We start from the raw sequence: 21589 nt of genomic DNA on the forward strand, positions 1-21589 counted from the left end.
CAGGTGTACCTACTGACTGTACCTATATACTGCAACTACCCCGCCAACTCCAACAGTCTGTCACTCGCTTGAGAGGGCCAGTTGCTGCCCTAAGCCGCCACGGCTGGGCGAAAGGGAAAGAAAACCCAAGGCAGAACGCTCGGGGCGGGGAGAATAGCGCTTTGACAACCGCTGGCCTGCCCTCTCCTCCTCGGCCCCGGCTTCCTCAGGCCGGGTCAGCGTCTTCCCAGGGCCGGGCCGAGGCGGGGTCCCGGGCCGCCGCGCCCCGTACCTCAGCGCCGCGCCGCACCCCGCCCGCCGCCTCCCCGGGCAGCGCCGCCGCCTCGCCTCAGCCTTGCCCCGCGGCTGCGGGCGGGTCCTGCGCTACAGGTCGCTGCCGGCCCCGCCGGGCCGGGCGGGGAGGAGTGAGGCAGGGCTTCGGGCAAGCGGCTGCAGGTCAGCGGCTCCGGCGCGGCGCGCTCGGATGGGCCGGTGTCGCCTGACTCGCTCCCCCGTCGCCTCCCGGGCGCCGCCAGCCGCGGGCACCGCTCTCCGGCGGGCTGCCGGTGCCCCGGGCTGCGCCGCGCTCCTCCCACGGACCCCAGGTGAGTGGAGGCAGCGGGGAGCCCCTCGCCGAGCACCGCCGCCGGCAGCCTGTAACCAAGCGTCCGCGGACCGGGCGGGAGGCCTCGGCCGCTCCGCGTCTTGCCGGCGGCCCCGCACGGCGCCTCCCCCTTGCCGGGCGGCGGCGCCCCGCTGACCGTGTTGGAGCCGCTGGCGGCGGGGGGTGCTACGGTCGGGGAAGGGTTCGCTTCCCCGTCGTGTTCTCCCGAGCCTGTTTTTCAGAGAGTATAGCGACGAAGGCAGACGCTTAATGTGAACCAAACCAGGCGTTTAGCTGGGGGCTGAAGGCACGGGGTGGGAAGAGGCGGGCTCTGGTTGCCACGTACGGCAAAAGCCTCTTCGCGATCGACAGTTTGGGGTTTATCCAAGGTGTGAAGACGACTGAGGTGAACCAGGCTTGGCGCTCCCACCCGCTCAGGAAGGCCGAGTTTAGCTCGCAGCTGCGTCTTCTTGCCCCAAGAGGCCGTGGCTTTCCCTCTCCCGTTCCTCAGATGTCTTGCGAAATGCTAACGGAGCCTACGGCCTGAAACTGCCCTTAAATATCGCGACTTCTTCCCCCTTCAATATATTTTTGGGCATGAGACCTGAAACATCACAAGTCAGGGTTTTTTGTTATATTAGCTTCTATTCACAGACTTTACTGTCAATAGAATATTTAGTCTATTGAATTTTTATTGCCACTGATGGATCTTAGGTCACTGTGTGGGAATCTCTTCAATTAAGCTTTAAGAGTGCAATAAAATTTTAGTTGTGAAGACACCATCCTGCCAGTTTTGCCATACCACTGACTGAAAACAACCCTTATGCTTAATACCAGTACAAATACTAATTATTTGCATATATTCACGCTAGTTAAAAACCTACATTTTTTTGACAGCTAGTTTACTTGTGTTTAATTTGCATAAAATCATGCATGTCTTGGGCTTTATATGCATATAAATACCAAAGCAATATAAATATCAGCTAGTGGACTATATGTTACATCCTTGGTCAGAAAGTAAATTGTTATTCCAGGTTGACACACACACAAAAGATCTTCCAGAAGTTTTCCACTTATCCTGTTTTTCCGTGATAAATCTAACATACCATAACTAGCTCCATAAATCCTTCTTCAGTTGGACGTCATGTTCTCTGCTCAGTGCTGTATATTCTCCTGTATTTGTCATCATTAAAAAGTTCATTTGCTTTATCACTCTCGTATCATTAGCCTCCAAAAATAGTAACCATGCATCAAAGCCTGTTTGATACTGATACAAGGCTGTATATCATCTTTGCATTGGAGTAATTTCTCATTTCTCATATCACTGTGCCAATAAACACTGGGGCACCAGTCCTTTTCCGTGCAACATGATGTGGATTGTTTTTATGTGAATTTTAAGTGGAAGTGAGCTCTCATCAGCAGTTTCTACAGGGCAAAGATTAGATTACGGAAGGAAAAAATGTAACATTATTACTGGTGCTTGCCTTGAAGCTCTTTAATCATTGAAAGAAGGCAGTTTCATGGTAGGAGTTGTCTTATCATTAAAGGAAAGGGAGCAGGTCCATTTAGCTTTATCCGGTGATGAAGCAGGAACTTTCTGCAGTTGTAATGATGGGTAATTAATTTGTTTATGTACAGGTATCAGAGTTTATAGACAGTAGAAGGTCCTGTGTCTTTGCTTTCACAACGACCTTGTGAACTTTACTTCTGCTGTGTTTTTAATTAAAAATGTTTTCTTTAGCATGGAGTATACTTGTGGATATATACAGTCTGATTCTTCTCTGGAAAAAAAAAAGGTAACCTGTGCAGTAGTGGCTGTGGTGGTGTTGCTCCTAAGGTAGTGCACAGGAATACGAGTACCTTCTGCCTGCCACTGAGCTCTCTGGAGAAAAGGGCTCTGCTTGCATGTGACCTGTAGTGGTGCTGACATCCTCTGCTATCCCTTCGTGCAGGACATTTACAGCCGTAAGTTACTTGGCTGGCAGATTTAGTATTTATAGTCATGACAGAAGAGTACCAAAGAGGAGGAAAGAGTGAGCTCCGTAATAGCAGGGACTGGCACTGAACTGTTACTGAGGAACTGAGAATATGATTAAGTTATGGGAATGTCTCAGGCAAATATTTATTGCAGTAGCGAAGCTACATTTCGGATTCAGCAGGACTAAAGTGAAATCATTGATGCTTAATAACACAGAGACAAGTTCTCCCTGTGTTTGTGTGAAGATGTAATAGATGGCTGTCGCCTCTTAGGGCATCCAGCCATTCCCCTCTTGGTTTCAGATGTGCATTGCCAGCACAACCAGTCTCTGACCGGGGCACTAGAACCAAACCATGTTGTGGATAGGGACCCTGCAGAGCACTCTCTGTGCAGAAAGAAAAGGTGTCTCTGAAGTCTGTTTTGACCAGTGTCACAGATCTCTTGTCCAGGTGCCCTGCTCAGCTGGAGTGCATCAGTTCTCTCTCCTTCTGAGGTCTTGCTTCTCAACAGCAAGCACTGGCTCTGGCTCATTAAATGCAGTATCTATCCAACAATGCACAATTCATTTATCTGTACACTTTCAGATGCCTAGAAGTGCCTTTCTGAGACCGTAGGTGCTCATGAACTGAATGTGTCTGGTTTGTATCAGTCTAAAATACTGAAGGACATCCATTTGAACATGGAAATCTTTGTTAGAAGGCAGTAGAATGAAGGCTGTATGTGCCAGGATTGTAACACATTCATATAGAAAAAGCTACTTCATTTCCCAGCTTTGCATACTCCGTAAGAGAGTTAACAATCACAGGAGAGATGGAAATTCAATCATAAGCCACTAAAATGTAATGTGTGCAAGGTATTAAATATACAGTCTTCTCCTACTGAGAGATTTACTGTTCTGTATTATTAAAGAGAAAAGAGAGAATGAGCAAAAAAGGTCCGGGAAGGAGACTGTTTAGTTATCCGTTTTGTTATAGTGAAATATCCATTCATGGACGAAATTGTCCCTTAAAGAAGATGGCTTTATCTGTACCAAAGCATTTCTGTGGATCGCTACTCATCCTAAATTCAGCAGAACTCCCTCAACATTATGTTTCTCCATCCTTCAGCTTTGGATTTGATAAAGTTGGGTCCTCTCAGTTTATGTTTTTCAGTCAGCCAATACTGGCACCAGTCCTTCCCCAGTGCCTTCTCAGTCTAGCACTGCAGCCTCTCTCACTCCATCAGCCCATGCGAAGAGCACTAAGCTAAGATATGCTCATTAAATGTGTGTGATCTCATATAGTCGTTAATGGAAAGATCTTTCTAATTCAGTATCAAGCTAGATTAACATTTTGCAGGTAGATGTGGATAAAACAAAGTGCAATGTAAGAGGCAAAGGGGTCCTTGGCTGCTCTGAAATACATTTAAAATTGAAGATTTTAAAATTAAAAGTGAAAAATGCAATCGGTACAGTAATTCTGGAGTACTTTAATTTTTGGTGTCTATAAAGTGTGAACACTGTGCGTTATAGAATTCTGAGTGCAAAATGCCTACATCTGTTTGATGAGTTATAACAGGGTGAAACTAAAACTCTTGGCAGTTCAAAAACAAGCACATGGGTCTGTCAGCACCTGGGAAAATACAGACAGCAGCCTGGGAGTATAGCATAAATGTATTTGTAGATGTTTCTGCAAAAACAATCAGCAGTGATGTTTTTAATGAAGTTGGGACTTAAATAATCATTGCCTTGGTTTCAAGGGTAATATTTTATTGTGTTCACACCTCTTGCAAGTCCCACTACTCCCGGTGCCCATATTCTGTATAGCCTCAGCTGGAGCCAACAAAATTCCTCTTGGCAGTAGTAGCTTACCCAGTAGCTGTAGGAATTTAGCTAACAGAAAGCTGTCTTAGGGCCCTTTAAACAGCAGATGGTGTATCTGCCTTTGTATATTGTGTTTGAAACGTACCTTGGGAGCAAGTTTCACTGTGTGCATTGGTGATGCCTTAAATTCTGACAATTTTTGAAGTAATTCAAGAGGAAAATTGAATCAATGACTCTGAGAGATATGCGTCAAAACAGGTATAAGAGAGGTGGTAGGATTTCTTAGCACTTTGTCACCAGTGACTCTTCGTGACCTTGAAAGAGTCTAGTGAAGTGTAATTGCACGAGTATTTACTTAGGGCAAACAGGTTTTTAGCCTGTCTGTTGTTGTTCAAAGAGAATGAGATAAAACAGGACACTTCGGTATTTCTTCCAGTACATTTTGTTTCCTAGAATTCTCAGGCCCGTGGTTCTCCGTGCTCTCAGCTTCTTCAGAGCAGACTTCCTCAGTCAGCCCCAGGCGTATGGGAAACCCCTGTGTGTACAAAGCGGTACGTACTTTTGGTGGTGTCCTCTATCTGCTCGTTTTCTGGTGAAGTCTGTTGCTAAGCTAAGACAGAAGTAGCTTTAGAAAGAAACCTCCAAGGAACATACCTTGACTGTGCTGAAGTAAAGCTTTTTCTTTTATGGCACTGCTTACGGTTTTAGGTATGATGTGAAAATCTGAATTTACAAAGGAGACGCACTCTTGAGAGTACACAGAGTTATAAAAAGTGCTTCAGCACGCACTGCTAAGCTAAAGTCTCCATAAACAGTTTATTATATTCTATGGATAAAAATACGCAATAGCTCTCCTTTTTTAAACAGCAAGAGAGTTTGGGGTTATTTTTTTTGAAAGTCAATTTATTTTGAATGGTGTTGTTTAATATTGCTTCCCTGAAAAGCTAAAAACTCAGTGTGCTTTGGGTTTTTGTTTTTGTTTTTTTTTTGTTTGTTTGTGTTTTTTTTTTAATCTGTAGGACATGAAGGTAGCGGGCAGGGGAGACAAGTTGCAGTTTTACCCCTTTGTATTGAAAAGTGATAAGGCGAGATGGGAAGATTACCCAGTTTCTCTTTCTTGGTGTCATTCTTCTTTTATCACATCAGCTTTGGCAGCTCTGCTATTTAAAGAGAAATAGAATAACAAAGGAACAGCTTAATCTTCCAACTCATTGTCTAATACAATGCTATCAGCTACCTGTATTTTAGAATTATGGGGTTTATTTGATTCTACACTTGATTAGATTTCTTTCCTTCTTAATGGAAAATATTCTAGAACTGAAGAAAGAAGCTATAAATGCAAGATATATATAACATGGAGCTTAAAGAAGGACTCAGATGTGTAGATAAAAGGGCACCGTATGCATCAGAATTAGTAACTCCTGAAATCTTAGAGTTGTGACATTCTTTCCTTAATACTGGAATCAGTATCGCTAAGATTTTTGCAAGGTATTAGGGGTTTGGGTGAAAGCAGGGGCTGCGCTGCATCAGCTGACCATGGAAACATGCAAGAGAGACATAGGTACTTGGACAAATTGGAGGTTAAGAAGGTACACACATGCTGTCTGTCCTTCTGACCACTTCCACTCCTAGAAGAAGAATGAACTGCTAATTTCTGTAGCTATGGGCGTTCTGAGTTGGTGTAGCGTTTAATGCATCACCGCTGAGTTGACAGTTTCATAGCTGGGAATGCTGTTCAAAACATCCATATGGCTTAGGTCTCTGCTTGTATGACTCCAAAGCAGAGAGATTCTGAGTTTACATCACTTTGTGTGCTGCCCTGCGGCAAAAAGGCATACAAGTCTGGTCTCATCAAGATCCATTTTGTACTTATACTGTTGTACATAAAAACATTGGGAGAGGAAGAGGAAGAGAATTAATGTCTCTGTATAGCAGTACTGATCAGTGTACAGAAGCAGAGCACGAATTACCTGTATATAGGAGTAGCTAGTGAGAGGTCTCCATCTGGCCTCACAGAAACTTTAGATTTGGTTTCCACCCGTGTCTTCTGCACTGTAGGCTGGTTGTGTACTGTGCACAGGCATGCTCTCTGTTGTTTGGAAGAAGCCGCTCACACTAGTTCGGTAAGCATTCACCTCAGAGTCATCTGTTCTTCTCAGACCTGCTGACGGCAAAGTCTTCATCAGAGAATACCAGAGTGGGCAAACTGGGAAGATCTTTGGGGCTGGAAATCACAGAGGAAAGACAACAAACGTTTGTACCTCCAGTCCTCATGTTTCTCTTTGGTGGGGGGATGGCACTGTGGGTTTTGTCAAAGGATGAAAATGTAATTTTTATAAATTTAAATAAAAATCAAAACTGTGCAGGGGCAGTGCAGTATTCAGAAAGACTATAGGTGGCAATATCGTAATAAAATAGAGTTTAGTTGAAGTCTTCAGCCAAACAGAGATCAGTCCTTAGTTTCTTCAACAGCGTGTCATGAACAAATATACAAAAAGAGTGTGAATCAAAAAGAGCAGGTGAGAAACTTCTTGGGGCTGATCACTGGTTAAGCAGACAGTTAAAACAGGTCAACCAGTCTCTTTAGGTCTGTGTGTCCTCAGTTTTGTAAGCATGAATGAACATGCAGACATGCAGAGATCCTCTTTCTTGGTGTCTTATGTGGTCCATTCAGGCCAACAGCGGTAGCTGGATTTTGCTACACTGGCACATAATCCAAGCATGAAAAAGAAAATGCTGTCCTCACCATCAGTATTATTCCAGGATTTTGAAAGGCAGGTTTTAAAGAAAAATAAGGTAGCATGTTGGAGTGAAGTGTCCTGAATTTTCCTAAATGGCTAGTGTCTTTGGGACACTGAGGGTAGATAGACTCTAAAGACTGATTTTTTTTCAGGGAAGAGTGCTCAACAGTTTATGAAAATGGAGCCCATTTCAGGTATCTTAAATTTGGCTTCCAAGCATGAATGCATCCAACTTACTTTTGGTAAAGACAGACCTTGTTACAGTAAGGAGGATAACATTTTTTTAATTTCTGTCTCTCCTACTTACCATTAAGGTTTATGGGAACAATTAATGTGGTGTATTACCTCGTGTCAGTGTGTACTATCATTTTCTTCTAGTGTGCTAATTGCTTTAGGGCAGATATGAGAAATTTTCTTTCCACAGCCCAGGGAGAACTGTCAGACCCATTTGGCAGGGCACAGATTCACTTTCTTTCTTGTCTAGATGCATCCCTCCAAAATCGCTCAGCCCCAAATTATAAAAGTGAAGTCAGAGGCTGTATCTGATCCATGGGTTTCTTGTTCCTCACCAACCCACTTTATAAGAAGATACTGTTCAGTTTACTGCTCTCAAATATTCACTTCAAATATGTACTTATCTCAAAGGTTACTTGATTCAAAATAATGGGAGCTATGATAGACAATATGTACGATTTTTTTAATCATATAGCCTAGATCTTCTTCACTTCTTTCTGTGAGATGAAAGTAGGAAGAAAGAGTGCTGCAGACTGCAAAGCCAGCTTATCTAATTGCTGCTGAACTAAGGGCTGTGATTCTTTACTAGTTTAGTTTTTTAAAGTGAAGTGATAACTGTATATTGGTGTTTTAAATTGACTGCACAGATTATAGTGTTCTGGATAACATGCATCAGTGAAAGGATGCTGGGGAAAAAAGTAAAATCTCTCTGTGAAAATTATTTGTTCTTTCCAATGATTTCCCTTTTTTGCTTACTTCTGCAAAAACCCTTTGACAGAATGCCAGTGTGAATTAAACTGCTTTACTATTTCCACCCATCTTCTGTCTCACACTACCAGGCAATGTTGAAATTTACCTCAGCAGCTTCCACAGGACTTCCATTTGTTTGCTCAGAGATAGACTTGGAGCAAGATCTCAAAGCTGAAATATGCAGGTGATATTTTTTATTTACCCGTGAGGAGAAAGAAACATTTGCTTGTAGTATTACTTCTGTATTTTTTTTCTTTTGTAAGCCTGCAAAATAAATTAGAGATATTGTACTTGGGTGCTGAGGGACAACAGAGGCATCTCTCTTACACAGAGGCCTTTAACATCTTCAGGGATATAATTCCAGTCAACTGCAATAGGATTGAGGCACCTAACCTGAAAATCCCACTGTACATCTTATCTGCTAATGATTCCTATTCATTGCAAGAGCTGATGGCTCCCATCTGTATCTTTAAGCATTTAATGGCTCTGAAAACTTGACTCTCTAGAGCTATGTATCTAAACAGTGGATGCTTGGAGTACTTCTGAACTTCTGAGTACAGGGTGTGCTATGTCTGTATCATAGCGCTGCCTGGGTGGTAGCTGTATGTGTGCTATTTTCACACTCTTTCCTTGTTCCCCTGCCTTGGTTTCAAGGAAAGGAAATTTGGTTCTGCAAGCCAAGAGGCAGCTGTCATGCAGCTTGGGCACGCCCCAGGTCTGAACAGTTTTGGGGAGCTGGACAGGGAAGATGCATCTGTACTATGAACAGCTCAGGGGACCTTCCTGAGTGAGGCTGTCACTGAGCACCTATCCTCTCAGGTTGTTAGAACAGTCAGGGACACCTGCCTGGTTAGACAGGCAGGTGATGGTTTTCAACAAGCAGTGTAGATGTAGTTGCCTTCTTTCAAGGACTGCGTGAGTTTAGCCATCTGGTTTCAAGCCATTGGCTCCAGTGCCATAGAATGGTCCTGAGAGCATTTCATTTACAAGACAGATGCAGCCTGAGACATGCCACAGAGTCTCCTAAATGTGGGCTAGGCTGTATGAACCATACCAAACAAAATGATTTTGTCCTTACCCTGAGAGATGTCAGTAGGTGAGGGTTTAGTTATATTGATGGGGAGGGGAAATTGCCTCGTCTGTTTTGATGATTTTTTTTAAAGCACAGTTCTGTTTTCTGTGTCAGCCTCTAGTGTGTTTTTATAGCACACTAGGAATGATTTGTGCTTGATCCCACAGTTAGAGATACCACTTCCAGTCTGTAAGGCAGTAGAGGTCATTTATATGTTGCTGTGAAAGGCTGTGGGAGCAAACGCCAAGCTTCTCACAGTCACAGCTGATGCTTCTCTTAACATTTCAGAGCTAGAAGAGGTAAGGTCAGTGGACAGCAGGGTGCTGATGAGGGTGGGAGTTCCCTGGAACAAATGAGTATCCGCCCAGTTGACATTTGTTACTGTCTTATTTTCCCCATAAGATTATAGCCCCTAACCCAAAGGTGATCTACCACAGTGCTGTTCCAACAGCTGCTGTAAACAGAAGACATTCTGGGTATAATTGGGCTCTGTAGACTGATGACTGATCACACGAATCTGATAAATTCTTATGACAGGATTTGTGGCTTTGAGGTTCATTGTAGAAGCCAGATTGTGCCTTATTTGCTGTTAAGGCTTAGTGGAATTGCCCATTGATTTCTCTGCAGCCAGGTCCCCCAAGGAATTTATTCATTCAGGGATTAAAATTGTTCCACGGTTGTCTGATTTGTTTAAAGCTCATGTGTTACTCTTAATTGGAGACAGTGACCTCAAAAATAGCCAAAACCTTCCATTATCCTTCTGTGGAAGAAAAAGGTATAAGAAAAAATCATATTATAGCTAATGAAGGCTTTTATACCTCTACTTTTGTCCCTCCCTACTTCTGATTGCTTGATTCAAAAATGAGTTGAAATATCTGCCTGATGAATTTGTTTGGAGTGGAAGGAAGCCAAGAATTATTTTAACAAATGTTTTAGATTGACACTGAGTGTGGAGGCTCAGTTTGCTAAGCTGGAAAAGTGAATAACTAGGCAGTTTTTTGCGAGGCTTATATAGGGTGTGGGTCATCTTAAATGTCAGTTCCAATCTGTGTTACATATTTGTAGAGGAGCATATATTATGAATGAATTGACACATTCTCCTTGTAAGTTTCATGCTTCTCTGAAACAACTGATTGGTTTTGAGAAACTGCGGCACATACTGCAATCAGCTGAGAAGCCTAAGGGACTTGATGAAATCTGCTCTTCTGTCTGCTGGACATAATTTCACAGGTACCTCCTTCCCCTGTACATGTGTCCGAAGGAGCGCCGTGTTGGGTGCCGTGATGGTGTGAAGGTAACGTGTCTGGTAAGCTGGGCTGCAGAATACGGTGAGGACCATTACTGGCTCCTGTGAAAGATTGTCAGAGTTCAGCACAGGACAAAGGGGCCTTCTAGCACAGCTCCTGCGAGTGTTCGGTCCTGCTGGTTGGTGTGGTGCAGAGCTGTCCTCCTGGCTGTGGCCTCATGGTTGTAGAACAGGCTCACCAGATTCTTTAGACAGGTTTGCCGTTATTAATTCTTGCCGCAGCTGTGAAAGACATCAACAAAACTCACATGAAAGTGGATCTGCTGCTTTTTCCACTTTCACACAGGGATTTGAGAACATGGAGTAGAGTGTAAGAATGAAACCATACTTGGGCAAGACAGAACGAGGAACTGCTGCAAGGTCAGAATTGGGGTTGTGACCCTGAATTCACTTGAGTTCAGGCTGTCAAAACTTAGGTCAAAACCGGGCAATATTTAATAAGTTTTAGCTAATGTTAATTTCTGGTGATGAAGCCAGATCCAATCCTGATAACTTAAAAAAAACCCCACAACTCAAACCTTGTTTCCATGGATGAAGTAGAATTCAGCTAAGAGGAGGGAAGCTTCTCTGGGCATCACTTCCTACTTCGTTCCACCACCAGTGAGGTGGTGCTCTGTCATTAGGTAGGCCTTTTGGGCATGTTTTTCCAACAACTGTTCTTGCTCTCAGACTTTCTGCTGCCTTTCCTGTATTGTTTTCCTTTCCTTTCCTTTCCTTTCCTTTCCTTTCCTTTCCTTTCCTTTCCTTTCCTTTCCTTTCCTTTCCTTTCCTTTCCTTTCCTTTCCTTTCCTTTCCTCTTTCCTTTCCTTTCCTTTCCTTTCCTTTCCTTTCCTTTCCTTTCCTTTCCTTTCCTTTCCTTTCCTTTCCTTTCCTTTCCTTTCCTTTCCTTTCCTTTCCTTTCCTTTCCTTTCCTCTCCTCTCCTTTCCTTTCCTCTCCTCTCCTCTCCTCTCCTCTCCTCTCCTCTCCTCTCCTCTCCTCTCCTCTCCTCTCCTCTCCTCTCCTCTCCTCTCCTCTCCTCTCCTCTCCTCTCCTCTCCTCTCCTCTCCTCTCCTCCCCTTCCTTCCTCCCTTCCTCCCTCCCTCCCTCCCTCCCTCCCTTCCTCCCTCCCTTCCTCCCTCCCTTCCTCCCTTCCTTCCTCCCTCCCTTCCTTCCTCCCTCCCTTCCTTCCTCCCTTCCTTCCTCCCTCCCTCCCTTCCTTCCCCCCTCCCTTCCTTCCCTCCCTCCCTCCCTTCCTTCCCTCCTCTCCTTCCCTTTCTCTCCTTCCCTTCTCTCCTTCCCTTCTCTCCTTCCCTTCTCTCCTTCCCTTCTCTCTTTCTTTCCCACAGAAACATCTCTGCCATACTAATATCTTTATTTGTGATAGGAATTTTAAGGGATGTTCCTCTGGCCCACAACATCAGTTGCTTCTTTGGACTTGCCATGCATCTATAGTTGATGGTTCTGTAGCTCTCCTTATATTGGATAAAGAAGCTCTGCTGCATTTTAAACTTGCTGTGATTTTTAACCATTGCTTCAGTGATGCTTAACTCAATCACAACAATAATTTGGGTTACTAATTTTCCCGTTGTTTTCAGCCTGAAATTTAACAGTGGAAGATGATAGGAGAAAAAGAGGGGCATTTTTTCCTAGAAGCAAGTTGAAATCACGGGTATGTAATAATTTAATACTGCATATCTGATATTTCAGGATCCCCAGGTGGTCTTCAACCCTTGAACAGGCATAGTTCGAAGTTTTTATGGGGCTGAAGGTCGGTCCCTTTCAGAGATATATGAACTAAGTAAATGGCCTGGCTCCTCTCTGACATTTGCAGTGAGTCTGCAGTATACGGCAGGATAATGCTACCTGACCTGCTGTTTTGACAAAATTATGCCCTTTCAGCTGGTTACCATCTCTTGTGTAACTCAGTACTGTTAGCACAAGCATATGAGGGTTTATATTTGGACCCTGGTGGAGTACTTTAAGAAAATGCTATCTGCTATAAAGAGGTTGTTTCCATAACCTTTCTTATGGTGAGGATTTTTTTAGTAAAAGCTGATCCTGTGAATCTGATGCCAAATGAGTCTGTGAGCAGAGAGCACCATAAATTGTCATGTGTACACAAAAGATTTTTGGTCAGTTTTCTTGAAACTTTTGCAGAAATTTTCTCTGGAACTCTTGCAATGAGCCTCATGTAGCAAGTTTCTTAGTCAAAGCAAAACAGATCAATGGGTTTACTGGCAATTAGATGGTAACCTTTAAGTCAAATTCTGTAATTTTTATCCATGTTGCTTCAACTGCCTGGTTTAATAACCAGCTCAGCTGCTTTGCAGTCTTATTCTGAATGAAAGCCACAAGCTGTAGCTCAGCCAGAACAATAATTTGGGTTATAACAGAGGACCATGTGTGCAAATAGGTGCATCTCAGTATGAACCTTCCTTCTGTTGGACTAGTGGGGACTCTGGATCTGTGAATGATGGTGGTGGGAGCCTAGAGCAGGGGCTTCCTACCTTCATCTCCACAAAACAAACTTGCAAATTCCTTTTCCAATCACATCTGCTCCTACAGCACAAAATTTTGTCAGCGGTATCTCTACAATATAAAGCCTCATTCCCTATTAGCTCTTCTTATCTGACTAGTTGTTATTCTATTTCTGAAGCATAAGGCAAAATAAAACTGACCAACATACGGTTGTCATTGTAATATTTATAAATGATTACAGCATTTTATTTTCTCCATCCACGCTTCAGGCTGGAATTAGGCTGGAATTTACAATAGCACTCAGCATCATCCTGACCCTGTTTACTGTGTTATCAAATTTGCAGTAAAGCTGAGTGCTCTTACTAGCTCAGCCCAAGAGTTTGCTGTGGTGTCATCACAGTATTATATTCCACAACAGGTCTGTACATTGTGTAGTGATCTGGAGACAATATCTTCTTTAACAGGTTAAGGTAAGGAAACAAAAGCCATTTGCTAGTGGAGGTGAGAGGGGGCTGCTGCGACAGGAGCATGCAGGTGCTATATTTACACGAGAAGATTCTTAATAAAAATGAACTTCAAATTTTAACTAGTCTGCCTGACGTTTCTTAGTAAACTCTCAGCCACGTCGCTTAGGAAAAGCAGATTGTCAAATACCAGGAGAAACCACCTCAGTTTTTAAATGTTTTAATTAATTGTGTCGGATGTGTAATGTCTGATAACATGCTGTGTGTTAAACCAGAACGCCCTGACAGCTTTGTGCAGACTGCTTGAAAAGAGCGTTATTTACTTTGCTGAGTCAAAGCACAAACTTGAGCATGTCAGAACCAAGGGTCACTGTGCAGCCATAACCTGCCTCTTGCAGGTGGGGTGGACTTCATCACAAGCTATTCAACCTTTTGCCCTCCCACTCAAAGGATGTAAAAGTTATACCACTTGCCGAAGTTAAAAGCAACTGAATATGATGAAGGAAATTAATACAAATAGCACTGTTATCTCACCTCTAATAAAATATCACTGGCTTACAGTGAAAGCCTGAAGGGAAGTTAATCAAGAAATAGAGACAGTGTGTGCTGCATAAATCAATGCTGATTTCATGTAGCTGTAAAAGTGAAGGCGTAAATTGTTTACGTACAGCCATCAATTCCAAGACTTCAAACCCAACTAAAATAGAAAAGAAAATTACTTTATCCTGGGCTTGTATGTCACCTGAGAAGTAAAAGGTACTTAAGCCCCATTTTCTTAAAGACACTGTAGAACTTAAGAATTTGTTCCAGATTAGGAAAGTAGTTTACTCTGCTGTATGATTTTCAAATCATACAATATTTAGTAACAAGACTATGCCCAACTTATTTTAGAACAGACTGTTAGAAAAAATACCCTGTAGATAGTATAGCATGGAAACAAAAGATATATTTAAAAAGGGAAGGAGCTTTTCTGCTCCTGTTTTGATGTTCAGATGGCTTTTTGAGTACATTAGGGCTCTATTGCCTCTGTTTTCTTTCTCTCCCCTTTTCTTTTTGATGTCACTGTTTCTTGCCTCTAGTGAAGCCCAGGGAGAACCTGCACAAGGAATGAGCCAGAGAAATGGACCACGTGCAGAGGGCTGTCAGGCTCGCAAAAGGAATAAAGTGAAATTTGTGGCAAGGGCAGGAGAATAAGAAAAGAAGATTATTAAAAGTAACTAAGTAACTGTACTTGAAATAAATTTTCACCCTGCTACTTCAGAAGTTACATACAGCAACAGGGCAGACTGTGCCTATTTCTCTTGTTCTGTTTGGCTGCCTGCCTGACAGCTTGGCACGCAGGTATCCAGCAGCCAGTCTGCGTGGGCTCAGCTCGGTGTCTGCCACAGCACCGCCTCTTGCCCCAGTGATAACCGGAAGGAAATGGAGAGAGGTGGTTGTTCTGTGAGGGTTGTTTGGGGCACACAGAGGAGTGGGAGCTCAAGGGGTTGCCCTTTAGATCATTCGAGTAATACAGTAGGCACATGTGAGAGGAGACTGGTATTGCTGTGCGTCGTATGGAGATCACAGTCGTTTCATTGCTTATGCAATAGCTCATTCTTTCACTGGACGTTGTCCTTCGATAGTAATAGAACTTTTATGAGTAGTTATAAGATTGTGAGAGCTTGTCTGGAGTGGATGCAATTGCATCACTGTAATTGTATCCAGAACATACTCATATACACAAAGAGAAACGAGCAGTATGGGTACTTCCCACTTAAGTGCTGTATACTGATAGCTGCATAACAGGCCATTATTTCTTTCTTTAGCTTGTGTACCCCAACCGACCAGAGTATGTCTTGGGTACTGTACTGTATTTTGTATGTTATAGTGGGTTGGCTGTAATGTGACTGGGCATGTTTGCATCAACTTCAGACTAGGTGGAACAATAGCTGTGAATGTGCAGAGAAAATGACCACAGTGCAAGCTAGACAAGCCCTCTGAGGACTGAAGATGCTGATGAACCCACACTGTTCTTTCTCCTTATTGCTTATGTTATCCGTGGGTGAACATGGCCCCAGCCTAAATAATCTTGCTATGTAATGTGAAAGCTGTTTAGCCCTATTGCAAAGGGAAAAAGAATAAAGCTTCTTTGTTCCCCATCTCACTGCTCCTTTCCCCAGGAGATCCTCTCTTGGTTACCATGGATATGCAGACTGGTGGTACAGCCTTCCTGTCCTTTATACAGTACACCTACTAACATCTGTACCAGTGCAGCTTTCAAATATGGACCTGGCTTGTGCTCTATCTGGCTAGGTCTGATTCTGCTTTACACATTTCTGTGACACATTGTTTTTGGCTGGTTCTTCAACCTTCTTGAGCAGATGTAACATTTCATAACTTGTCACTGAATTTTTATCCTTCCATTCATGATGGTGACAACCAGAAATCTGATTGTCATTTCTTTGTGAACCACTAACATGAAGTACATAAAGCAGCTTGGGAATTTCAAGGAATCAGCACCACTCCCTTGAACGCTGGGTGGTGTATGAAGTATCAGATTACACGAAGACCTGGAGCAGGCGGGTCAGTGCAATACAGTTCAGTAGCGAAGGAATTTGCTTTGCAAAAGAATTTATATGTCTTCAGTTGCACTCGAGTCTACTTGCACTTGATTTGGCACTCACTGGGTAATTAGGGGATCTTTCTTTTGGCCTCAGTGGGCATTATCAGAGCTGCTGAGACCAAGGACATAGAACAGCTGGGATAGGTTTATTAGTTTCATAACTGAGGTTGGAAGCTCTGGAAAGCTAGGACCAGCTCTGCAATGTCAGCATTTATCTACATGTTAAGAGATCTAGACGCTGCAGACCTCACAGTGTTCCCACTTACTTCACCATGTGATGCAAACCTGAGAGCGGGCAGGCTGTTTGGATGTCAGCTGAGCCACCAAAACCACAGGAGAAACAGAAAAAGGCAAGTGTATATGCAAAGTAAGCACACGGAGAAGCATTGAACTAGGAGTTCTCAAGCTTTTGTTCACTTAGACTATTAGGATAAACTGTTGGTCTTTTGTGGCATTCAGATATGAAATGAAATGAATATTTTTTTCAACAAAAGAATGGTTTTTTTCTGTCTTTAAAATACCTCCAAGAGAGTGCAACGATAATAATGAAAGGATTATAAAATGTGTTTGTTGAGAGTTTTGCTGTGGCTATGATTTGTCCAGAGCTGTGAGAGATCTTCTCAAGTATGGATAGCACCAAGCTTTTTACTGCTCGTATTATTTAATTGTATTCTTGTAGCGTTCAAAGGACTCAGCCAGCACAAGGAGCTATTGTGCTTGGAACTGTGCAAACACTCAAGAGACGGAATCGTCTCTAAAAAATTCTGAGTTTAAAGTTACAAGATGGGTAAAACATGCACGTCCAGGCAACTCAGTAATACCTTGCTGTTAGGCATTTAGGTAAGGTCATTGCAAAGACTTTTTGGCACCGTTCCCTTCCTTCTCCCTCTGTGCTGCCTCTGTCCTCTTCCTCACACCCTTCCCAGCCTGCTGCTGTTGCGGTTTTGCAGGCCCCTGTGCTGGCCTTTCTGCTCTCTCCTGGAGTGCTGCCCATGGGCACGGGCAGGGTACCCATATTCATGTCAGTTGTTTCAGAGTCCCCTTACATTGTCGCTGAGAAGAGCAAGACAGTTGCCGAAGACTCTGGAAAATGATTCGGAGGATCTAAGTCAAGTTTTTTTTCCACACAGCACTTGTTTCTTTTGGAAGCACACGTGCAATTCTCTGCAGCTTCTCAGCAACTATTAGCTGTTGCGCAACATATCTTCTCTTTGTACGAGGCCACACAACACCAGCTGTTGGGGCTGCAAATCCCTGTTCCAGGCAATAGCCATGACACAGACCGCTTTCCATCATCGAGACAACATGGTTGAGTTCTTCTTGGTACTTGTCTTTTGCCCTGGCTTTGTGCTTTTTTCCCTCTTACAGCTTTGCTCCTGCAGAAGTGGCTTTCAAAGGCACAAGAAGAAAATTCCTGTTGGTGGAGCAAGGCCTCACCCAGACCTGCTGGTCTGCCTGCCATACTATTTTGGATGCCAAGTTGACAGCAAGAATGAATCAGTGCCATGAGATGGAAAAGCAAGTGTATCATTTAGCTGTTTGGACCAGCAGATGGCAAATGTAGAAGAAAAAAAATCAATCTAAAAGCCAATCCAGGGAATAGACATTAAATAAAGCCATCTGGCAAACATATGAGGGGAAAGAAGAAGATTAGACCAAGTTCTGCTTTAAATATCTGCTTGCAACCAAGAGGAAGTTGCTGGGAACTCATGCCATGGGAGAACAGACTTTGAACCTGTAAGAAGTTCTGTGGAGTGTCAAAACCTTTGGCAGCATTGAGGGCTTATAAGATAGACCCTAAACTGCCCAGCAGGGAGAGCCTAAGCAGCAGCAGCAGCATTTCTGCCTGTGTGAGATCCTGGAGATACTCCCTGTAGAATAGTGAATACAGGACTGCTCGATGCCCCACGGTGGGACTGCAAAGACCACATCTAGGAATCTGATTTGTAGAAAAGGGCTAAAAAGAAGAGCAAGAAGTAAGCAAAGAGGGTGATCAAATATATCCCAAATTCTGAAAGGCATTGATAAATCTGGTTTTATGCCAATGCCTTGGCAGTTTGTTACTTTGTCCTACTACTTTTATCCTCAGAGAAGACAGATGTATGTGGCTTTGCACTCAGGCTTTTATGTAAAGTTTCCAGAGAGAAGCACAGTTCATTGAAAAGGGAAATGGTAACTTACATAAGTGCCCAGCCTTTCTTTTGGAAACTTGCTCTCAGGGAATGTGATTTCAGAGGCCCAAAGTCTAGCAGATGTTATTACTATTTCTGTTTTACAGGTCAGCGCTTTGGTTTTTTATACTCTGAGAAATGCACACAGCTGCTAGCCTGTCTTTTGCATTATAAGAATAAGCCGATTCTCTATCTTATTCTTAATTTACACATGTGCTTTTTTTTTCCCCCGCTGGTAAAATGGGGGGGTGGGATCTGTGGCACATCTTGAAAATTCAAGTTCTTTAGCAACCAACAGTTTTATTGGCAGACTGTGTCATCTTCTTATTCCGATATAGAGCAACAGTGGATCATTTTACAATGAAGGTTGGTCTTGATGACCAGGCCCATGGCATTAAACAGAACAAATAATCCCACCACTCAATTAGAGGAAAAATTCAGTATTGTAACGTCATTTTTTAATGTCTGTGTGGATAATGAGGCTCGTATCAATGATGATGTGGTAGCTATATTTTGTGCATTGCCACTTTTGGATGCTCAGGTGGAAGATGGTTGCCAGCTCTCACCAAAGAAATTTTTAAAGTGTCTACTTCCTTTCCATCTCATCTGTGCTGCTAGTGATTAGTTATTGTATCTGAGAAAGTTGTCTTTAGTTTCCATCAGCATCTAATAGCCGGACTAACAAAAAGGCAGTATTTCTGTCCCTCTGCTCAGATGAATAATTCATTGCCCTGCACTTCTTGTGTAAAGTAAATTTGAACTGTTTCTTTTGTAAAGATTATTTACAAGAGTGTCGTGGACACACAGAAATTAATTTGCTGCCTTCAGGGATGTCATTATCTTTTTACTGAGAGGGAAGTAACAGTTGATTTCTGTTAAATTTTGGTTAAAGAATTTGCTACATCTAACATTAGAAGGATGGTATCCTTTAATTGGGGAAGTTGGAGTTTGGCAGGTTTTCAGTGCTGTTCTGCTGCTGTTCTCCCCAGCTCAGACGCACAATGGGCTGGAGGGATGCTGGCAGTGTTGCTTGGTTACAATTCATCAGCATGAATCAATGCTTCACGCAGCTCCTTCTGCATCTGAACAACTGGGAGACTTCTCGGTACTGTATTACTGATGTATGTGGAGATGTGACTGGATTACCTACTACCTCAATTACTGTAAAACTATACCTTTGCACAGGGGTTTGGGCAGCAGTGTTTGACTTTCAGTGGTAGAAGTCAGGCAATTTCCAACTGCCTGTTTTACATTGCTTTACAAATATATAGCTGAGCAAAGCAAATTTTTAACAATGTATTTTGTTGCAAGGTGAGTTTGATGTGTTTGGTTCTTTAGCATCCTTCTGTATTCATCAGGAAGATTGAACCCTTCATTAAGTATCTTCCCCTGGAATAGACACGTGCCTTGCTGAAACCTGCCCGCAGGTGAAGCATGTGAGAGGACCTGCTTCCTTCCTCTTAGTGCATTTGGCCAGATCTTAAGCTGGCATAAAATGAAGCTGGTGGAGTCATGCCAGTTTAGACAATAGGAAAATGTGGTAGGTTATTTTTTCACACTATGGAATGGCTTTTCTGTACCCCACCCAGATCCATTTTCCTACTCACCCGTTCTTGCTGCTCAACACACAAACAGAGGAAGTGTTAAGGGGGAGGAAAGGCACCCAGTTTGGGCTCTCCCTCGAATCAGCTTTTCCAGCAACATTTTTCCTGTCTACATCCTTTTTCTAACATTTATATAAAACTGCTTTATTGTTTTGCGGTTCTCACTCGCTTATTGCCTGTTATCGCTCTGCTCCATGTACCATTCACACCCCTTTTTCCGCAGAGGAGAAGTTTAAAACTTCCCATGAGTCTTCACAGTGTTTTAGTTAGGCTTGAAAACACCTAAAACAATCAATGGCTGTACAATAATTGGGAGCTTTTCCAAAAGCGTCAATGACAAATCGCTGACTGAGCTATTTGCTCATCTGTGGCCAGGAGATCACTGGATTCTGGCACCTACCTGAAGGACTGTCTTCATCACCAAGTATCTCCTGTGGCTCCCAACCCACATGACAGTCCTGGTAAATGTCCTGCAGTCTGTCTACAGAAAAATCCAGAAGTATTTTTCTCATCTTCCTCCTCCCATTTCACATCTGAAATTCTTGTCCCTGAAAGGCTTTCCCTTTCCTTCTCTCTTTCAGGCTTAGCAGTTCTCTGTTTCTTCTCAAATCTTCCATACTTGTGTCTTTAAATTTCTTTTTGCTTATAGTAAGGGCATCATTATTAAAAGCTTATAATTGCTGCACCTTTCATTTTGCCAAGCTTCCTCTGTTTTCTCTAATTTCTGTTATTTAGTGTCAGCTTGTTGTGTTGCTGAACATTACGGCCATTTGGAAGAATTTGTAGGAAAAAAACTCACTGAAGTGACATCCACTCCACTTGGTTTGCAAAAGAAGGATCTATAGTAAAAAAAATTAATCTGGCGCTATCTAAAATACAAATATTTCTATGACCATGTTCTCTGCATCTTTCTGCCTTCTGGCGATGGTATCTTTACGATGTCCTTTCATAAAGAAAACTGTTTCAGAATACCTGCACTACTTAAAATACAGTTGCACTGCACAGAGCTATGATTTCTGACTTGCACCATGTTCTGTTATGTGATCAGCTTTTCTTTAGCAGCAAATGAACTTATATTTTCAGTTTGTTTCAAATACCTTAAATTTCTTGCTTCCAATACCTTAGATTTTTAGTTTGTTTCCTCCAAATGTTGCTTGGTTATTGATAAAGATTTTTTTTTATTGTGACTCTCTAAAACCTGGACTAATTCTGCTTTGCTGCTCCTTGGGTCATGACATCTGTAACTATTTTGTTTGGAAATTTAAGTGCTTTTGGGATAGGACTTAACACTGAGCTCTTCCTATTTCTGCAAAAAGATGAGAGAAAGGAAATGAACAAAAGAACGATACTTTTCCTATCAACGTGATGGGCTTTGACTGTTGTTCGGAAAGGTACTTGAAGCACCATAATACTCATCTGCTTTTGGGCAGTTGTAATTGCTGCAGGGATAGACTGATTCCCTGGGTAAATACCGACATTTATGGGGGAGGGAGAGATTTCAAGCATAGCTAAGAGACCATTGCCTGACGCTGAGCCTGTGTTGAACACAGCTTCATTGGGCCACTGTATAACGAAAGGAGAGCCTTTTTGGGGATACACTACACACATCAGCAGTAAACGTTGGGTGTGCCATTGCATAGCTGAGATGGTCTGGCGATTCTGCATAGACACTTGTGTGCATTTCCCTTCCATTAAAACACTGCTTTGTTTTTAACAGATAAAAAGCTTTCGTAAGTTGTGGAGTAATTCCCTTTTAAAGTCATAGCTGGACTTCTCTAGAGATGACAGGCCAGCCTTCCTGTGCCTGAGACATCTCTTTAAA

The 21589-nt window shown here is 42.9% G+C and overlaps 1 protein-coding gene across 2 annotated transcripts in view; it reads left to right on the forward strand.

Moving 5' to 3' along the window:
* Nucleotides 1–353: 353 nt before the first annotated feature.
* CRACDL (CRACD like) overlaps nucleotides 354–21589 on the forward strand; it is a 65946-nt gene continuing 44710 nt past the window's right edge. For both annotated transcript variants that reach the window (XM_075093138.1, XM_075093158.1), the window contains exon 1: nucleotides 354–584. The gene's annotated coding sequence lies outside the window, so the exon portion shown is untranslated. The remainder of the gene's footprint in view (nucleotides 585–21589) is intronic.

The sequence above is a fragment of the Phalacrocorax aristotelis genome, chromosome 1 (assembly GCF_949628215.1).
Source record: "Phalacrocorax aristotelis chromosome 1, bGulAri2.1, whole genome shotgun sequence".
Taxonomy (NCBI): domain Eukaryota; kingdom Metazoa; phylum Chordata; class Aves; order Suliformes; family Phalacrocoracidae; genus Phalacrocorax; species Phalacrocorax aristotelis.